At 41.9% G+C, this 21,641-nt stretch overlaps 1 protein-coding gene across 12 annotated transcripts in view; it reads right to left on the bottom strand.

Annotated features, from left to right (window-relative positions):
- Positions 1-21,641, bottom strand: part of APBB2 (amyloid beta precursor protein binding family B member 2) — a 199,697-nt gene that overhangs the window by 154,835 nt on the left and 23,221 nt on the right. The window contains exon 3 of one of the 12 annotated variants that reach the window (XM_075091601.1): positions 5,875-5,924. The exons of the other annotated variants lie outside the window; for them this stretch is intronic. The gene's annotated coding sequence lies outside the window, so the exon portion shown is untranslated. The remainder of the gene's footprint in view (positions 1-5,874; positions 5,925-21,641) is intronic. 12 annotated transcript variants of the gene reach the window in all.

Genomic DNA, 21,641 nt, shown 5'->3' with positions numbered 1-21,641 from the left:
AGGCCTATCTTGACCTGATGAAGATACAAGGTACCATAAAAGTTTAAAATACTGTGCTGCCTTCGCACATTTACAACAAACGCAACTCCTTTAAAAATAACTGTGGAAAACACTTTCCTTCCAATCTGTCTATCACACAAGCAAAGCTTTTAATAAGTTTTACTAAGTAAAAAAAACAGCTAGAAACTAAATCTAAAGTAGTCAAGTACGCACACCTTTTTACTGCAAACCTTCCCCACGGCACAGAATGTAGCTTATTCACCTGTATATACATACAATAGGGCCCGGTTCAGAAGAAAGGTGGCAGTCAAGTTTTATGCAAAAAGAAAAAAGCAATGGTGATTACTGGAGATAACGAAACATAAGAACAGTGATTACAGTTGGAAAAAAGAGAGATCCTGTAGAGGTTTTCAATAAGCTATTTTGTTTCACCTGATAGTGCTCTAAGACCAGATTCTTCTTTGACACTTAAAACTTGTTTCTCAAGCCTCTGTGTCTTCTTCAGAGATGCGGTTTAGCAAGGGTAACATTTCCTTTATTTGCACAGTAAGAGAGCACACCTGGAATTACAATAAACCTCAGACTTCCTTAGGCTGAATCACCACCTCAAGTACCATAAAAGGTAAATACCTGCAACCATGCTGCTGTGTGGTGTGTATTCCTATTAGTTAGCTACAGCATACCTAATACTGAAAGGCATCTGTATTTAATTTTTTTATGTATCAGTTGAAACAATGTCACAAGATTACTTTAACTATTAAGCTAATGAAAAATCATAGCTGAGGCTAAAGAAAGTAACAGCTTCGAGAATGGAAGATCAAGGATTTTATTTTACTAGTAACAGTGAGAAGGGCCTTGTACAAATTGCTTAAGCCCACTGTAGGATGGTTTACAAACCTACTAAAAACCACAACCACCACAACTAGTACCAGTGGCTTTTTGACAGGTGTGTTAAAACAACCCCGAAGAGAGAACCTGTAACATCCTTTATGAGTGTATTAATAACTCGTTTTAACACTGCTTAGAGACCCTCCATTGAGGTATGTCCTGTGCATAAAACTCAAAGTCAGAGGTGGTCTCCTCTACACAACTTCCAAACCAGAGAAGCACAGCAAGATACAAGAAAGTGATAAACCAGCAAATGAGACATAGTAAGAGCCATACAAAATGGAAATCACCTATTACTCACAAATAAGAACACCTCAACAGTCAGAGGAGACTCAGGCTAACCATTCTTACATCAAAGCCGCTGCAAGATAAGATGGATCTTCAGGAATTCAGCCAAACCTGCCCACTCAAGGCAGGCAACATGAGTGAAGAGCCTAGCGTCACCTACTGCTGTGATGCAGCTTGCTGCCTGGAATCACACCATCTTCTGATATTCTTAACTCCTAATTTCCAGGACAGGAGAGGCTTGCTGAAAGTCTGCAAGACATCTCCAGAGCCACTGACAAAAGATAATATGCAACTACACATTATCATCAGTAAACCTAAGCTATACTGTTATTGTGTGCTCTTATGGTTTCTTTCATTTCAGATAAAGGTAAGGCACTTAAACAAAAAGGCAGCTATATAAAGATCATTTGTTTTATGTGATGAACGAAGCAGCAATTTATGCTAGCTAATAACAAGTCTACTGTATCAGTTTAATGTTCCAATGCATAAGAATAAACAGGTAATAAATACCCGCATTTGAGCGAAGCACAAAGCTAATGCTAGGATTAATCTTAACTCATAGAAAACCCAAGGCTCTATAAATGGTCCTGACCCAACAGCATTTGTTCTAAAGCAACCCATTCAGTTGATCTGTTTGGTGGAATGCAACTGTGAACAACAATAAACCTGAGGCTGAACTACAGGTTAATGTACATATCCGAGCCTATGACTGGAGCGTGTAAGGAGGTATCATCTTCCTAACAGAGCTAGTCTTTTGAGTAACTACTGCACCAGCTCATTAGTGATCAACACTGCAACCCACAGAAGCAATTTCCAACAGCAAGACGTCTAAAGCAGGATAGTTTTAATCCTCACTCATTTTACTACACTATGGTTGAGTTGTGAGCAAACATGCAGCAAATTAAGCCAACTTCTTTTAGATCAAGAAATAATAAGAACAGCTCAAGATTGATCAATTGTTAAGGTGTCATGAATCATAATTTTCCCTTAGCAATTGCAGGAGATGACACTCAGTGTCTTACAGGACATAACCAGATCCTTACAGGTCAACAGCTACAAGAATTAAACATCATTATCAAAATGCATCTACTTATACAGGCTTTTCCAAAGCACCTAACACTGATGCAAAGTTCCATGAAAGGATAAATCTTTCATGGTGAAAGGGAGAGACCTGAGCTCAGGCACAACATCTTAGCTTTCCCTAGAGATGATGATGATGCTGCAGCATACCCAACTGTGAGTACCAGCTGTCAGAATAGCTGTCAAACACAATGACTGATTTAAACCTGATACCAGCTGCAGCAGTCTTCCACAGCACAAAAGCTTTATACTGCCAATGCTTACACTAGAGAAGTATTAGAAACATTCATTCTCAAACTCCATTCAAGTTTTGCAGTGCTTTCTTTTCTGACAGATCACTACAATATAGCATATCTGATGTCTGCAAAACTCAAGGCCAAACTAGTGCCAAAGGTCCTTAAGCTGGAAGTGGCACAGAACTGCTGCAATTTAACATGAACAAGGAAATTGCACCATGTAATCAATATGATAATTGTCAGGGGAACACCCTGACAGTAACCACCCTGCTGCTGGAGGAGAAGCCAGATTCTACACAGGCAAGAGGCAATCTCTCGGAGTACTGTTTCTTGTAAGCGTGCAACAGAAGTCAGCCTCCTCCTCATCACACCTGAAAGGAAACCCAGAGGACTAATACCTCTGGGAATTCACACCTACAACAGTGTCATAAAGTAAGCAACAGGATTACTAGCCAATCAGGAGCACACATCAGAAACAGCAGCAATGGCAATATATGATGAGATACTAAGGATTCAAGAGTAAAAAGTTGCTTTTTTACCTACTACGAAGCGCTGAATGGAGATGAATACCCATGGCATTCCAGTGTCTGTCTTCAATTTGCATAATTCCAGTTCACAAGAGTCCTGACAGATCACATCTCCCCTATCAGAAGTTTCTTGGGGTGTTTCTGAAAAAACCCACTGCACCCAAAATCCGAGACTGCTGCATCCAGTGAAACAAAAGAACCATGCAAGTTTTGCTTCTCTGCAATGGGTCTTTCTCCCCTTTCCCCCTCCAAATAAAGAAATGCTTTAATTTGGATTTCCAGAGCACTTCTGCTCAGTGGGGTTCACACTTCCCTGGTGGGCTCAGCACACCCTGAGCCCCCCCAGCCATATTGGGCCTAAGGCGAGGTTTCTCATGCCTCCTGATCCTCCTGCGCCTGTTCTGGGACCCATTCAATTGGGCAGGGAGCCTATGCAGGAAGCTAACCCAGCAGAACACACACGGGGTTAGAAGGAGTAGGACGAACACAGACAGTGTATTTAACTCCCAGTGACTGATATTAACACAAAAAAAAAAAATGCCCCTGGCATGGCTGAAACAAGAGGGCAGGGCCATATCACACAACATGTGAAAACAACCCCCGAACAAACAAAAAAGGATTAAGGATAGCCACTTCCAGAAGTAGCTCACTACCTTAGTTGTAATATTAATTTTCATTCTGCCCAAAGCCTAAAAGGATGCTTTTCATTCTGCAATAACTCCTCTACCAGAAAACCTTCTGTACCCATATATACTCATCCTCTCTTACTTTCAATTATAACAGAAGAAATTAAGTTGAAGCTTTTATTTCTGCACCACTCAAAACTGAATGGCTTACACACCTACATACAGTTCTTAAAACTACAGGGCTGCAAAGTTTGGTGATTTCACTTGACACTGCTAGTTATGATAATTTAAAAAATAAATACAGAAAAAAGCAGTATTGTTTCTCTGAAAGCAGCATAACTCCACCTCATTCATCAGCATGCTAAGGCATGTCCAGTGTACCTGGACATGGCTCGTGAGTAGTGCAGGTAGATCTCACATTGACCTCCCTGCTCTCACTGAAGTCAGAAGCTGGGGACTTGTAAATTTTTCACCTGTATTTTCTAACCTTCAGTTTAGCAATTCTGTGCTGTTTTGTTCCTTTGAAGAGGGGAATATGGAAGAGCCCTTAAACTAGAAATGTTTGAATTTTGGTAACCGTTGAAGAAACTAAAATTAACAAGTTTATTAAATAATTAAATATTAAATTTTAAAAAAGAATCTTTAAAAAATTGTGAGGATAAAAAGAAGAAGAGCCAATAGCTACAAGCAGTCAAACAACATCCAAAAACTATACTATTAGTTTGACGGTGAAATTGTTTCAAATGCAATTAAGTATATTTCAAGTTACATTTATATGAGCCCACTAGACTGTAATTACTTGACAGTGCTGTATCTAAAGTCAACTTTTCTTTGTCACATTACACCTTAGTGAGAACTGCTCTCAATTTTGTTGAGTTAGTGATGGAAAAGAAATGAAACACCATATTAGCACAAATCTAAGGAAAGAATTGCTTAGATAAAGTTCTGCCATCTACATTTTTGTAAGCATCTAAAAACACAGCCGATAGTCAACTGATATAATTGCTAGATTTGCTGAGTAGGCTTTTTAGAAAGCAGGACATGGGAAAAATAGAGCAAAATTGCAGAGCCATTAAAAAAATATCACTGAGTTCAGATCAGTTTCTTATCACAGAAATTTGATAAAATTGCTACTGAAACAACTATTTCTCTTTTGGCAGGACATCAAGAAAACAGACTTGAAACATTATCAAATACTCCTTGAATAATAAATACGTCCTACAGATTCTTTTGACCTCAAAAAGAAATGGTCTCAGCCACAGTGAGCGATGCCTGTATTATTCCATGTCACTTTCAGAGGTACATTCAGGCACCAGTCCTCCACAGGAAGGGATGTGATTTCCCTACGAAGGCACCTCAAGCTAGGTATATTGGTCAGACCAGACTAGAGTGACATGGAGCTGAAGCACCTTCCAAGGCCACTTCTGCAGCATGCACAGTGCAGAGCCAAAGGACAGCAACAGACCAGCACCAACCACACCGAATAACACCACAGTCACTGAGGAAGAAGAGCAGACCTCCCAGCACTGTCCTCATGTAACATCATCCTGTCCATTGAAAAGCTGCCTGCATTTTCTGGACAAATGCAGCAAAATTGAGAATGTCTGCAAAAGCCTTGGTGCTCCCTAGACAAGAAGTAGCAACCACCTCACCCAGCCAGAGACACCAGGACAAGGTGAGAAGTGACAGCAGTGAGAAGGAAAAGAAAAAGGGGCGGCGGGGGGGGAAGATTTCAAGAAAGTAACATTAACCTCCCCATCCAGAATTGCTGCCTGGTTTTCTCCAAACCTGCACCAGGATGTCGAGCAGCTATTGGAATGCCAACACCCAAAGAAGTACTGGACAGTCCAACACCCGAACGTGATGTAGGCATGGGACTATATTTGGTTTAATTACAGATGACTTGTAAAGTTAATTTAGAAACCTGCAAGAGCACTGCATCTTAGGCGTACAGCTACATTGCTGAGATTTGCCCATAAAAATCCCCAGTTTGCCTACCTATCACATGATGCAGATGCTTTTTGGTTTCCTTCAGCTGCATGCTGATATAAGGGCACAGCTCAGTGACCCGGCTCCAGAGATCTGTAAATTTCCATTTTGCTCTTTAGATTCAGTTTTTAATTATAAGGAGAAAAAAAAATCCTTTACTTTGTAAAAAACACAAAACATTTTTATTCCTGTTACCAAGCCAAAAACAACACCAGATGGAAACTTATTTAAAATTCTTACATGTTTAGCTCTCTTTCTGCAAGGAGGTTACTATTACCAGCCAGACAGCCCTAGGAAAAAAAAATTTTAAAAAAAGTATCAGTGGAACACGAAAGCAATTTACATTATATGAGATGACTAGAAACAGATGAAAACTGATGAAACCACAGTGACTGCTTTAAAAAAAAAAGTCTTAATATTTACTTTGAAAACATGGAGAAGTAGTGAAAATACCATCAGGTCCCACTAGATAAGACATGCATAATACATCTTCCTAAGGACAGCGGGGGAAACGTGGAGCAGCTTTACTCTGCAATAGCTCTCAGCTCCTAAAAGGATATTAGGTCACACACCGACTTGCCCTAAGTCAGACCATGCATTTGCAGAGGCCAAAGACACCCAAAAGCCAGCTCGCCTCCGTTCCCCGTTCTTAGGCTATGCAAAGAGTTGAGTGAGAAAGCCAGATCAGGGGAGAGTCAGAGTGGTCCCTAAAGAACAGCACATTTCCAGACAAGACATCTTGTTGCTTCCCGAGTTTCTAGCTGCAGCTTTAAGCTGGCTGCCCTGCATGTCACTGTGTCACACTTCCCTCTGGAATTATAGAAACAGTTCTGTAGGCAACTCAGTCATCATCCATAAAATCTTGAGCATTTTGCAAGCTCTTACAAAGAATGCAAAGCAGCTTTTTCTGGTCTCATTTACCACAGCCAATCTCAACGACAAATTCATGTTAAAAAATCAGTAATAGAAAAGTTCTCTGATACTGAGAATTCTTAGTGAATAGTGTAAATACAGCACTTTCACAGCAATTTTATTCAGAATGTGTGCAGTAGCCCTTACTGATCAGTTATGACAGAAATCTGAACAATGGCATGTCTTTTTAAGAAAGTGAGAGCTGTGAAAGTTAAGTGCTATATTTACACTATTTGCAGAGCATTCTTTATTTGGATTTCTATGGTAACTGGTTAAGTAAGAGGACCACAGTTCATATTTTGAATGTTTTCATTCCCCATGGTCGGTAACAGCAGACTCACTACAACCCTTTTTTAAGTAGGAAGAAGCAATAAGCAAGCATATTACTCACTTAAATAGAGTCAAACCTTTACTGATTAATTTGAGATGGAGGTCCTTTCTGACACAGCAACAATACATTAATTTAAATTACCCTGTTTAATGTGACCTAGTAGCAAAACCAGTCTGGTATGCATTATCCACCTGGCAAAACTTGTCAAAATTGCACTTCTGCTGTTACATCATTTTACCTGTCAACTTGCGCAGGGGAAATAGGGACAACAACTTTGTTCTCCTCCTGACCTGGAAAGAATCAGGGACCAGATAAGTTGTGAGAATCGGCACCTGCTGCAGGGGTATGGTACTGTTACAACAAGAGGAAGCATTGTTCATTATTAATTTGAAAAGGGCACCAGACAGCATACTGCAGTATACAGTCACCCTACATCTCTGGAACACCGTATAGCCAGGCAGGTCCCACTACAGCTTCTGCTTGCTATAAACACTACAGGGCCAGCATGAGCAGCACCAGCTCCCTCATCCACACTGCCTGTTTATGGGTTTTCCAATTAAGTCCTCATGCATACATGCCTCTGGACTAATCTGGGATAATACAACATCAAGGAGGACAACATAATAGCTCTGTTTTGTAAATAAATAATCAGAGCTCAAAGAAAGTGTAATTTTTTTCTAAGGGGGAACTGCAAAGCAGAACAACAATTTATCTCTCTTACAATGTATAAAATGTCGATTTTAACATCAGAAATATATGTAATCTCAGGTACTCACTTCCCTCCTTTTGCTAGTCTTCATTTCTGAAGATGACACCAGCTCCAGACACCAGTTAATCTTTAGCCCCAAATATCCAAGACAAATTTCCGAAATTCTCAGAAAATTAATCCACAGCCAACAACAGCTGATTGCTATGGAATATTCCTCTCCCACAGCCCACGCACAGCTACTCTCCTCTCGGCATTTCGGCTGTCAGAGACAGTACCCCCCACCTGCCCTCTGGGAGCTCCTAAGCAAGTATGCAACAAGCACTTCCCAACAGGCCAATTTTTTCCCAGTGCATCGAGTTAAGTTTCTGGGAATTGCGATTCCTCCTTAGCCAAAGACTATTTTTATCAAGGACAGAGGAAATCCTCCCCGTCTGCTGCAAATTCTTCATATATCCACAATTCCCAAGTGAAACTGCATGGGACTTCAAGAACTACTGCACTCCAGCAAGACTACTGCGGATTTAGTAGTGAGAGCGCCCAAAAAAAACCTAGATGAAAGGAATCGCTGAACACAGCGTAGCAAGAGCCGTCCATTGCTACATTCCTCTTCCACCACCCTCAGGCCAGAAGCAGCAGAAGACAGCCAAGGCAATCGCACTTGCCTCCCTAGAGTTACGGCTAAGGACCACACGGTCTCAGCCATGTCACCTTTCTCTGAATCTGTCTACCACAGGGCACAAGGCTCCTACCACCAAAGCTTCATCAGCACAGGGTCAGCCTGGATTCAGCAGCGCTTGCAATGGGACAAGCGGGATTTCACCGGTGGCCCCACAGCACAGGGCCTCCCTGCCCTCATTGCTGCCCAGAGACTGCAGGGAAGATGGCGGAGGCACTCCATGTTCAACTACCCAAAATATCCTTGAGCATCAGGAGCCAGGAGCACTTCACAGCTTAGATACTCGCAGAGCCAATGTAAAACAGCAGGGAAAACTGGGGAAGGTATACTTTACTACCAGGGCCCCATGAATGGGCACCATTTTGCCTGGCTCCTCCGGGGGCTTGTAAGCATCAGCCACCCGCTCCCTCCTGCCAACTAACCCCCCTCAAAACAGTGGCGCCTGAGCACAGACAAAGGCATCCTGTTTTAATGCACCGCTTTATGGCAAGAGCATGAAATGGCAATACCAGGCAGTAGTCCAAAAAAATAAAGAAAACAGAAGTTCAGTGGAACAGAAAGCACTTGCAAAGCACCGAGTTTCAGTGAGACGTGGAAACCAGTGAATAAGCACTCAGTTTTGCTAAAATACTTACCTCAGACTGGTAAAGCATAACGTTACCCAGTGTAATAAATTTGAAAAATAAGAGCTTGTTAGATACAGCAAAACTGGAATACATTTTCTACTTATGGCTTACATTCCTCCCTTGATGTCATAAATCCAACTAATTTCAACACCACTGAAGGAAAACAGAGTACTTCAACTTCCTCCCTACCAATGTAATGAGACTAACTAGTTTAAACAGGGAGAAATCACAAGTGTCCACCATGAGACACATGTCAGCCAGAGGCATGATCCTTGCCAATGACACTGCAGCATGTTCACTTCTGCACCTCTGAACTAAGCCTCCTGGAACATTCTTCACAGCAAGTCTTTCCTTAGAAAGTTCCTAGCATGAGCTTTGCTGAAATATCTACTATTATCTTCCGAAAAGCACACTGCAAAGCTCTCAAATATTTCCTCCCTCTGTACTTGAACACGTTAAGTCATGTCTGAAAGAACCACAACTGCTCACCATTTAGGTGGTACCTTACTGCATTCTCTCCAGAGAAGTTACTCTGAGGCATCCCTCTGCACTCAAACTACTGCTTGGTTATGCTAAGCTTAAAGCCGCTCCTCCCATGCACTCACCATGCTGCATGCTGACTACGGTTCTGAAGCAAACTTCAGTCCACAAATACTTTTACATGTGCTTAGACAAACATCTCTAGGGAGGGACAGTCATTATATCCAGCTAATTCTTTTTTGTACTTATTTAGTGATGCCCAGCCTGACTCACTGACCTTGGCTACAGCATCCTCAAGAAACGTGCCATGATAGGACTGTCCCTGTTGGAGCTCAGAAAAGGCAGAAGTAGCAGGAAGAGGAAGAATTGTGTAAGGCAACCAGAAGCTTTAAAAAAGAAAGATATATACCCAAATGCCTAACCATATTTTTATCCAAAACACACAAGCCAGCAGTGAAGAAAGCAGCTCCTTCTAGACAGGTGATATACTTATTCTTCAGCAACAACAGTCCCAAGGACAACAACCAAGAGAGGCAGTTTGGAGAGCTACTGCATAGTGGGACATGAGGCCACATGAGCACCTCACACCTTTGGTTTTTTGTGATAAACACCAAGCCTCTCTTTTTGTGAAAGCCCAGACTAACTTGCAATGCAAGAATGACAGGAATCCTCCAAAGCATTAGCACCCTTCCCATTAACAGATAACGCAAGTCACCCTCTTCATGCACCTACCTAAAATAGCACACAGTTCAGCTATGGTGCACTGTCTGGGCAGGTCTAAAAAAGTTAACACTGGCTTGTTCCAATCAAGTAAAGCAGCCTTAACCCAGCAGTAGATGGCCATGGGGTCTCCCAAAATCACAGCAGCAGAAAGTGACAAAAGTCACCATCAGTGGCAGCAGCCAGGACAGGACCTCCCTGCTTTCAGCCCTTGCTCCAGCCTTCGTAAACCGAATTTCCTTTGCTAACTAGAAGACATGCATGTCAGTAAAGCACCTTTAGCAGTCCACCATCATATACATACACAGGGCAGGAAAAAAAAACAATTTCACTTCTGTTCATACACTCACAAGCCAACTTTCCATTGCACAAAACACTGCAGTGTGATACTCCTATGCACAGGCACTTGCTTTTTAACACACAGGGAGGGGTGCGGGCACACAAAACCAAATAACAAATCTATGATATTGCCTTTCTACATATTACAGCACAGAAACAGAGATCTCCGTAAGACGAAACACTGCACAAGCATAACGAAAGAGCTGTCATCCTGGCCACCTTGAGAAGTTCTATCGCACTGTAATCCACAGGGGCTGCTACTGAAAGAAATACAGCCAGCTGCAGAGCAAAATGCTCAGAACAAGGAGGCAGAACTTTGGATGGCTTTTGCCCTAAATATTTCTAAAAGGTTTAAGTCTTTTAAAACAACCCATGTCCTTTTCTTCCGTTTGCAGCGTATTTTAGCTAGCTTTTTTGTTTGTTTTGATTGAGCTGATGTTCCTGCTGCTGACCCAAGTAGCCCAACAACTTGATACCTGAGCTGCTCAGAACTCTAACATGGAGTTAATATGTCACTGCTGATCAGTTGCTCAGAGTGCATAGAAACTATATAGACACACCAGAAATTCCTGTGCAGTTCCAATGGCTCCACACCATAAAAGGCTCAAAAAGCCCCTGGAAAAACACCTCTAGCTTCCAGGTACAATGAAAGGAAGGCACATAAGGCACATGTGCACACAGTTCAGCTGACCCAGCTAACAAATGACAGGTTTCTTTAAGTTGGGGGGGAAGTAAAGCCAAATTTAATTAATGACAGAAAACCCAGGCTAGGACTAAAAAAAAAAAAAAAGGAAAAAACCAAACAAACAAAAAACCCCACCCACATGAATACAGCTATTCATAAGGAACATCATAAGAATGTTTTGCTGCATTGCTCTCCACTAAGAGTTTGCATTTTGAGGTTGTATATAACCATCCACAAAGTCTCCTGATGAAAGTAGAACGGAACACCAGCAAAGGTCCCTCTGTGCTTGTGCTGGCTTTAAAAACAGCCAGCCAACAACAAATCAGTTGTAGGTAGTACACAGTACCACAGTTAAATGGTAGCACTACAGAAGTTTAGATTCTTCTACAATTTGGGGTATCCTTAAAGCATTACTATTCTGCTTGTGCGAACAACTACTGTCAGCATCCCTGCAGCAGCGTAAGCTAGGTAGAGAGAAATACATATCCATTGCCAGGGAAGGACCAGCTGGGAAATACAGCAAAAAGTCCAGGCTCAGTCACCCGGTATGATCCTCTGCTGGGAAGCAAACTGAACTGAGGAGAAGATGCTCAGCAGCACCTCACAAGCCACATACCTGAGGTGCCCAGCCTCTTCAAGACACGAGGGAAAGAGGGAGCCTTCCTTGCTTCGTCAGCACCAACCTGAACAGTCAGGCACTGTTTTCTATTATCAGATAAGAGCTGCTTTTGGAACGTTAAAAAGAGTCTGAAAGCTAATCAAGGAAATTCACCCCAGGGAACTGAATGCTTACTTTCTCTAGAAATCACGAAACACATCCAGTTGCTTCTAATGTAAAAGTCCAATTACGCATCAACCCATACCACTAACGCTGTAGTCTAACACTTGAAGCTTGCCTACAAAGGCATCACTGGCAAAAACACCAGCTTACATTGGCTTACACTGCTGTTGAACACCTTAAAAGCATATTGCAGTAGTATCTTTATATTACGAACTGCAGAGCATAGAAATATGTCAAAGCCACACTTGGAAGAGTTAGTCGGTTACTTTCTTCTAGACACAGCTTTCAAACAACAGATCATTGACAAAAGAGAAGACCTAGGAACACCACAGGGGTGTGCGCTCCAAATATTTGGTTCGTAGGATCACCACAAAAAATGCACGAGGCCTCCAAAAACACCCCCATTTGGATCCAGCCAGAAATGCATACCACACAAGCACAGTCCTTCCACTAAGAAAGCAGCCTTTAGGGTGGTGGTGTTTATGCACCAATTAGGCTGTTAAAAGCATTCAAAAGGTACCCCACCTACAAGGGAGCGCATTCCTCAGGGTGTGCAAAAAACAACAAAAAAAAGTCCTCTTTTTCACTGAAGATCTCCAAAACTGTAACAAAGAACAGATTGTTTCCTAACATCTTTCAAACAACCCTGTCTGTGTTTTGGCAATTCAAACGCGTTTTTCCACAGTATTTAACTTCCTCCTCATCTTAATCCCTTAAATTTGATGAAAATATCAACACTGTTTGCCCCACAGAAACCCAAAGCCACTTTGTACAACAGTAATGCTTAAAGACCTTCAGTTATTGTGCTATAAAATAACACTATAGTAGAGTCCAAGTGGTGTTGTTTACATATAACTTTATTCACATTACAAAATAAAGATGCAAAGGACAGAATGCCTGGACAGGTGACTGTTGTCACAGGTGCTAAGTATTTTTAACCTATAAAGCCTTCTCTTTTAAATATATTCTTGCAAATGTAAGAATAAGAGCGAATACAAGTTAACATCAGCTAAGGTACAGGAGCACATTAGAAGCAACAGAGATGTTGATTCTAAAGCACAGAGATCCATCCCTGACATGGCACCAGCCCAAACTACCAAGGCTGCATGTTGCTGCCCAAGCTCAACCACGTTGTTTCTGACCCTGACCTACATCGCACGAGACCAGCTCAGGTCTCCTCTGCAGCCACAGCACATTGATATGCAATGCAGACCATCCTCTGCAATAACCAAGTGCAGGGGGACTATTCAATACAAGAAAAATTCCAACAATGCTTCACTGAACAAGACAGAGCAGTCAAGGACCATGTGCAATCCTGACCTAAAATGTTCTGCTTGGGTACCAGTTAAGCAAAAAAAAAAAAAAAAAAAAAAAAAGAGAGGTGCAAATTCCTCATTCTCATATCCTTTAGCAAAGTAACAGATGAAAGACCATACAAGCAGCATCACCTGCCCAGCATCGCGGACCATGAACGGAGACTCGGTATTAGAGCCTGACCCCACTGAAGTAAGCTGGAGTTCAGCAGAGCACAGACAGGGTTTCACCAGCTCAGGTGTTCTAACCTAGTTCTCTATTTACTACATTACACTGCTATTCAATTCTTGTATTTAGAACAATACTTGCCAGAGTACTACCTTACAGAACAAACAAACCAAACCACACACAGAACCAAACTGTGCTCCAAGACCCTGATCTGAATCTGATCCAGTATCTTCTCCTGAGATCAGGCTTATGCAGATGCAGGATAACAGTAACTGTTCTTGCTTCCAACAGGGCCAAATTCAAAATGCTCTTTGGAAGTGCTATACAACTCTGTAATAATCTCACTCGGGGTTATTGCTATGCTTGCTTGTATCCAGATTAAAAAATAGTCTGGAAAACCACTTGTATTATTGCATTTTTATCATGCCATAAACACTACTGTCTAAAGTCAGCTTCAAGTTTTGAACTCCACAAATAAAACCTACCTGACAAGTTATACCCATTTACATATCCAATCCTAATAACCACTTTTTTTAACCCTTTCCTTATTCCTTCACTGCTGTTAAAACTTCGGTTTAACTTTGTCCCTTCCTGTGCTTTTGCTGCATGTTGGCTACGCTTTCACAGAAACATATCCTACCATAAAATTGTAGCCATGTGTTTGAGGAGACTCCAGAAGTTGAGCTACTTCTTTTCAAGAGTGCAGCACAGGCTGGACTTCAGATTTGAAAATTCAGACTAAAGGTATTGCAGAGCAAGGGTTTGCTTGCAGGACTCCACTTTTCCTCATTTACAATATACTATTACAACACAGAACTGAAGTGATCCTCTTTTTTAAGGCACCTTCACTACAACCGGCACTAAATGCCAAACATGATGTGTCAAGTTTTTCAAGCCTTATAAAGGAAAGACATAACTATAAAATCCTAAATGAACACCACTTGGGCACCTCTGCACTTAAGATGTATTGGGAGGATCACAAATACAAGCCAAAATGAATTAGATGCAACACACCAAGTTTTCAATGCTTCTAAAGTAATTGAAATTTCGGGGCAGGAAAGACCACTTAAATTAAGAAAGCAGCTACAATCTTGGACAACAATAATGGGTACCATCAGCACACTATATACAGAAACAAATCAAGAGCTGGAAAATATGACCCACATGTACAGAATTATTGACTAACGTTCAATGACCATTTTATCTCGGCAGCTAGGCTTGCATTAGGAGCAGCAAGGCAGCATTCACATACTGCTTGAAAAATTTCCCTGAAGTAACATGCACATCATTATCTGGTCTAATCTTCCAATTGTTCCTCAAGTCAAACAATTTTTAGAGAGCATTTGTCTTTATTCAGCTGCTTGTTTTTTCCTATAAACACATTTTTTCCTCTCTCTCTGTATATATACACACACGTATGCACTGAGATCGCAGTATGTGGGAGTACAGGCAGGCATAGAGAACTGTTTTTTATATAAAGACAATGACAGAAACCTGAAGCTCTGACCACTGCCATTTTGAAACAAAGTGATCATGATGAATTTTTAAATTTTTATTTATTTATTACTGTTACCATGCTTCCTTGCTTTCACATTCTGGCTAAAATCAGAAATGACAGAAGAAAAGTTTGGTGGTTTGTTTTTGGTTTGTTGTGGGTTTTTTTTGTTTTGGGGTTGGTTTTTTTAAACTCCATTAATTTTAAGCCAGAACAGAAGCAGGAAGTACTGGAAGTTTCACAGGAAAGCTGGTCAGTTTAGTTTTATTGCCGGAAGCTACCCCAACATTTCTTTTAACATCTGAATATAGAACAGATATGAATCTCCAAAAGTTCACATGCAGCAAAACCAGGGCAACACGTGAATGGGTGCTGTTATCAAATTGAACTTTAACCATCATTGTATCAAGTTCACCACATACATGTACTCTGGTGTGGTATTTTATTTAATAAAATAAAGCCTTCATTCCTCAAGGTAGGGACTACACATTTTGAGTTTAAAAAAAAAAGCTATCGTAGGTCATTAAAAATTAATACGGAACTATCACCTCAGTGCTCATGAAAAGTTTGACTACTACACATAAATACTTGGAAAGCTGTATTTCAAAGCATATGCTTTTCAGTCATCTACCTAGAGATACTAAAATCATAACAATCAATTTTGGATGGGGGTGGTGGAAATTGGCTGGAAACCAGAGCTGAGCCCCCTCCGTATGCAGTTCTGAGCACCCAACAGCATCCGCCGGCTGCCCACCTGTGTACTCGCATCTCGCTGCACGTGGGAACCCAACCCCCACCCCCAAACTACTGTAAGTTTTCACACAGTGGAATCCAGCACACACTTCCGTCGTTACTGCATAGTGTTAATTCCAAACAATGGCTTTTCAAAATTTAACAGGATATGCATGTGTATATAAAAGGTGGGCTAAAAAATGAAAGGAAATAGAGTTCTCATGTCCGAGTCATTAGAGTTGGTGTGTTTCTTGGCAGAAAGCTAAACAAGGAGAGGAAAGGAACAAGAAAGGCTGAAAGATGAGGAAGGGAACACATCCAAGTTCTTAATGCTTCTAGAGCAAATGACATTTACTGGCCAAAGGAGAAAACACTCCAGATCATTTCAGTGAAAACAAATTTTTTCGCCTAATTTTTAAATAGCTGTAGTTACTAAGGCAAGACTCGTCTTATTTACCTGAACTACCTTCATTCCTTGAACTCATGCATTATGCGTAAGACTATCAATGTGGATGTATTTTACAGAACAAATTCAATGTAAAAAAGAACCCATACCGGACTGCTCTGTGAAGGCCACCAGTAACTGCCACACAAGCCTGAACTTCTCTCATCACCATGCAAAGTAACCCCGGCCAACCATGACACACACACCAGTGCCTGAGAGCCCCTGGGACATTCACTAGTTCCCAATGCATTTCGAATGAGGAGCCCTCTGCGTTGCCTGCCCAGCCAAGGGAGGAGGGAAAGGAGGATTGCCACGCGCACCTCCCCAGGCAGCACAGGCTTGCCAAGATACACAGGGGACGGGCAGGTGGTGGGATACATACATATCAAACCCTGGTTAGGAGGAGACCAACAGCAAGAGGAAGAATAAGAGCTCTGTGCATAACAGCAAAGTCTAGCAGCAGCCTGTCTCCCACGTCCTTGTGTTTGAAAGCATTTCATAGTCCAACAAGCTAAAAGAAGGCTGCAGGAGGGAGAGATGAAAGGCAGGAACATCAGCAGATGACAGTTTCTGATGTAAAGCAATATCTGACAGGACTGTGGGGAGTCCGCAGAGAGAAATAAGTGACAGGTGGACAAGATATAATGCCAGTGGAATTCAGTACTAACAAACGCACACTGAATGCAAGCTTTTACACTAGTTATGAATTCTCACAGGATTTTTAATTAAAACACTAATTAAAGGCTCTAGAAAGGGACTTGGAACAGCTCAGCAAAAGTTTCTGCTCAAGATACAGCTATGGTTTAAAAAGCAGAAAAAAACTAACCTCAAATACCACATTACCCTTGCATGAACTGATTTGAAATGATGTATAACATTAATCTAATAAATGCCTTCTAGAAGACAATAATGCAGATTCCTCTATAATAACACGTTGTGCTGGTCACCCCAAAAGATGCTGCTAAACCAGCCAGAGTTATACCTGTTTCAGAAAGAGGTAACAGGTCTGGCTCTGGGAATGGAAAAACCCTCAGAATAGACTGTCTTCCTGAATAATCCCAATGTGCTGAAATAAATCCAAGTACAGTAAAACAGAAAATGATTTGGAAAAGGAAGTCTGGCAGTTTCTGTTTACATATACAAGAATGTGCATGTGTATAAATACAAACTAAAATTATTTTCTGCAGGAAGTCATGGAAGTCAAATATGGCACGTTTTAAGTGAGGCCCAAGACCAGGCACAGTTGATCCATTTATCCAAGGTTTATTACTAAGATTCATTTACCGACAGCCTTGAAGGCATGGGTCTACCTCTAACCATTACAGACCATGATAAAAGAACAGTGGGGAGAGATTACCCCGTAAAAACCAGAGATGCTCCTACTTTCTCCTCTGGAAACATACAGCACTAACACCTTGCAGACAAGACGTTGGGAAGAGAGGGACACATGGTCTGATCCACCCTGATAATCCTCACAGTCTCAAACAGCACACCATCTATCTGGCACAAACGAAGCTCACTCCACAGTGAGTCTGGCTCTGGTACCAGGCAAAAGGAGCCCTCCAGAGGAGCAGCAGTACCTGCTGAAACTGGCCCAGGCTTTAAACCGAAAGAGGATTGATTCATCTTGGACATAAGGAAGAAATTTTTATGACGAGGGTGGCGAGACACTGGAACAGGTTGTCCAGAGAAGCTGTGGATGCCCTATCATTGGAAACATCCAAGGTCTGGTTGGATGGGGCTTTGCAGAACCTGATCTAGTGAAAAATTTCCCTGCCCACAGCAGGGGGGTTGTTGGACTAGATGATCTTTAAAGGTCCCTTCCAATTCAATACAAACCATCCTATGATTCTGTGATTCTACCTGCCCTGTAATCTCATCTCTGCTTTTTCTGGCTACCACCCACACAAAGCCAGCCTGGTTGGAAGCACCAACGATGTAGTGCCAAGAGCCAAAAAGATATAAGATCCAGAAAGATGACCACATAGACAACCATAAGGCCTAGCACACCGGAGCCTCTGATTCTCATGAAAGTGGGAATGACAGCCCCACACGGAGAGTATGCAAGGGCTTCTCAGAGAAAGGCTTAACTTCGGCAGAGCTGGCTACTGCTCAGGAAGGGAGAGAAGCTCCCGTTTGAACACACTCTGATCTCAGACCCACCTCTTACATAGCTCTAGAATATTGACTTTGATGATACTTTGGTATATTTTGGAAGCCATCTACCTCAGCCAGATCTCTCCTCCTCTCATCGCTCCACACAACAGATGTAATAGGACCCTGTATATAAATTGAACAAAGTTTAAATTGTTTCAGAAATTGCATACTCAGCATCTGGGAACATCCACATTCCTTAATGATTTTCTCAGTACTGCATGTGCTGCTGAAGACTTTTCAACTCCTTCACCTCAGGAAGCATATATTTAGAGTCATATGTGGGCAAAGATCTATTTTCTCAGAGAACTAATGTTCTGGCTTGAAGCTTAGATAAATCAATAGCCCTTAGATTAAAGCATCTTGCTGCCCTCAAGACAAGCCCAGAAGAACTTCTTCCCAACTGAAGAAAAATAACAGTTTTATGCCTTTTTCTGCCATTTGGTAAGCCAGGAAAATGTGATTAATTTCTTTGTGTTCAGAGTTAATTAAGTGGCCTTTGGAGGCCATCAAAATTTGTCATGTCATCTGCCTTTCTGTGGTAGGAGAGCAACCAGTATTGTTGTCCAAGTCATTGCTTTTCCAGACGTTAGCTCCTCCAGTGAGTAACCTCTACCAGCTCATCCAAATCTCATCTCCTCCACAAGGTCTCCTTTTAAAAGCCTCTTTGGCCCAAGGCATATGCCCAGGAAAAGTAATCCATTCTAATCTGTGTGGGCCCATTCACTTTTGCTCCCTACTGAAAGCCCAGTCATTATCTCTTCCCAAACAGAAGATGAGGGGCAGGTTCTCATTCTCCTTATATCAATATAATTGACATTAAGTCCTTAAATGTGATGAAAGCCACTCCATACTTGGGAAAAAGCTCAATGGTTACCTTCCAATTATCCACCGAATTGCATTCAGATAATCTCCAGTGAGGGATGGTATCACAGAATCATGGAATGGTTTAGGTTGGAAGGGATCTTTTGAGGTCATCTAGTCCAACCCCCCTGCAGTGAGCAGGGACATCTTCAACTAGATTGCTCAGAGCCCCATCCAACCAGACTTTGAATGTTTCTAGGGATGGGGCATCTACCACCTCTCTGGGCAACCTGCTCCAGTGTTTCACCACCCTCACATAAAAAATGTCTTCCTTACGTCCAGTCTAAATCTACCCGCCTTTAGTTTGAAACCATTACCCCTTGTCCTGTCCCAACAGGCCTTGCTAAAGAGGTTGGCCCCATCTTTCCTATAGTCCCCCTTTAAGTACTGAAAGGCTGCAATAAGGTCTCCCCACAGCCTTCTCTTCTCCAGGCTGAACAACCCCAACTCTCTCAGCCTTTCTTCATAGCAGAGATACTCCAGCCCTTGGATCATTTTTGCGGCTGTCTGCTGGACCCGCTCCAACCGTTCCATGACCTCCTCGTGCTGAGGGCTCCAGAGCTGGACACAGGAATATCAGTAGTTACAATAACTCATCAATAATTATTTCAGTAGAAGTGCTACAGGAGTGCCACACCAAGGACAGACCTGTGTACACACACAATCATTGTATAACACTTACAGAGATGTAGCTTGTAATTTCCTTCCTTCTTTCCTACCTCTTTCCACAGAATAGTGAATTACCAACACTTAACAAGTCTGCCTAGTTGGAAGACACAACTGTCCTTAGTAAAGAAGATGTAACTGAAAGTCCTCTGCTGTTTCCCCTAGAAACTGGTCAACTCCAGTCACAGAAAGCACATTTCACTGCTTGCTGCTCCCCTCTACATTCACCTCTGGGCTGTGTTAGATTTTACTCTCTAGCAGGCCAGCTCACTTCAGTTAATGGCTTGCAGAAAGTGATGGCTTGTCCAGGTCTAAGATTTTCACAGGTATATCGAAGGTGACCACTTAGGACTTCTGAAGATCAGAGCAAAATAAAGACTTGAAGGAAGTAGTGCACATATAAAGAGACCAGTTCCCCAACAACAGCTATCTATACTCAAACATGCAAATGGAGTTGCTTGTCATGTAAGATTAGTGGTCTCCTGATTAAAATAGTAACCCTTTCAATTAAATTTCCATTCTTCCAGAATGGCCAAAGGCCTGTCCATATTTTCAGGATGTCATTCAGGCATCTGTGGACTTTTACACAGCCTGAAATAAAGAACAGGCACTTGCAAATGAACGACAGGAAGGTACGAGGTACAGTCTGAGCACAAAACCTATGCTTCAGCTGAAACAAAAGGATGTTTCTGCAAGAAACAGGGCAATGCAAAACCGAGCAAGACACTGATGGGAAACAGGTACCTGACTTCTGTGGCAAATTGTACATCACCACGTTCAACATTTCACTGTGGACAACATGAACATTTGGACTTGCCTGAAATCCCACCCATTGCAAGGAGACAAGATGCTCACAGACCCCAGGCCTCCCACCGTGGCGGTGCCTGGTTAGTCCTTTCCAGAAACAGTGTGGAAATTTGCTCCCTCCGTTACAGCCTCTGCAGCAGCGGCACTTGCACAGAAAGCGGAGGGAACTGGGACCACTTGCTCCCGTGCATGAAGATGCTCAGAGCCCAGCCTCTCAGAAGAACGCCCTAGCCATGGGGCCGCTGTCTTCTGCAGATGCGGCCAATGCTACCCTTCAGACACAAGCCACGTTGTACAGGCAGGGCTCCATCAGAGAAGATTAACAGGCAGAGATTACAGTAGCATACAAGTGTACGCTAACCCAATACATTAAAAACAGACGATCTTTCCCAACTGTGCCTTCCAGCACACTTTGCTCAATGACATGAAATTTTAGAGGGTGGTTTCATTTATTAACCTCTGCAGGCTCACTGCAATCATAATTGGGCAGCCTAACTGCTCAGAAGGTTATCCCAGAGACTCAACTGCACCGCAATACAAATAAAGATATCTACATAAAGCGGGCTGCAAGTACTAAAAATTAAGACCTAATTAAGTTATACATTTGTGCATCATTGCCCTCTCTATTAGAGTTTGGAAAATTGAAGGCAACATGCTATTACACATCATGTGCTATTATTCACATAAGTGCCTAAATTACAGAGTTTGGTAGATACTAGTTATGTGCTTATTAAAAATCCATTTAATTCATCATATAATACACAGACTTCTTTCAAGATTGAAACAGGAAACATAAAAGCAGCATCTGAATAGCAAGTGTCAATCAGAAATTATTTCTGCTGCCACAACAACAGTTTTTCCCTCTAGATTTTGGTTTCCCCTCTTACACTGAGCCACAGCGGGGGCTGGAGGAGAGTTTCTGAAGTCTCATTCACACCCTTTGCATTTACCTTCTTTTTAAAAAAAAAAATTTAAAAAAAGCACGCTGAGTACAAACTGTGAGAGAAGTTCACAACTCCTGAGAAAGTTGTATAAAATTGCTGATATAAACCAAATAAAAACAAATATAAAGGACCTGAATAAATCAGGTTTAGTCTGAATGT

Source organism: Phalacrocorax aristotelis, chromosome 4 (genome assembly GCF_949628215.1).
Source record: "Phalacrocorax aristotelis chromosome 4, bGulAri2.1, whole genome shotgun sequence".
Taxonomy (NCBI): Eukaryota; Metazoa; Chordata; class Aves; order Suliformes; family Phalacrocoracidae; genus Phalacrocorax; species Phalacrocorax aristotelis.
Note: the sequence above shows the minus strand (reverse complement) of the source record. Positions and strands in the feature narration are given on the sequence as shown.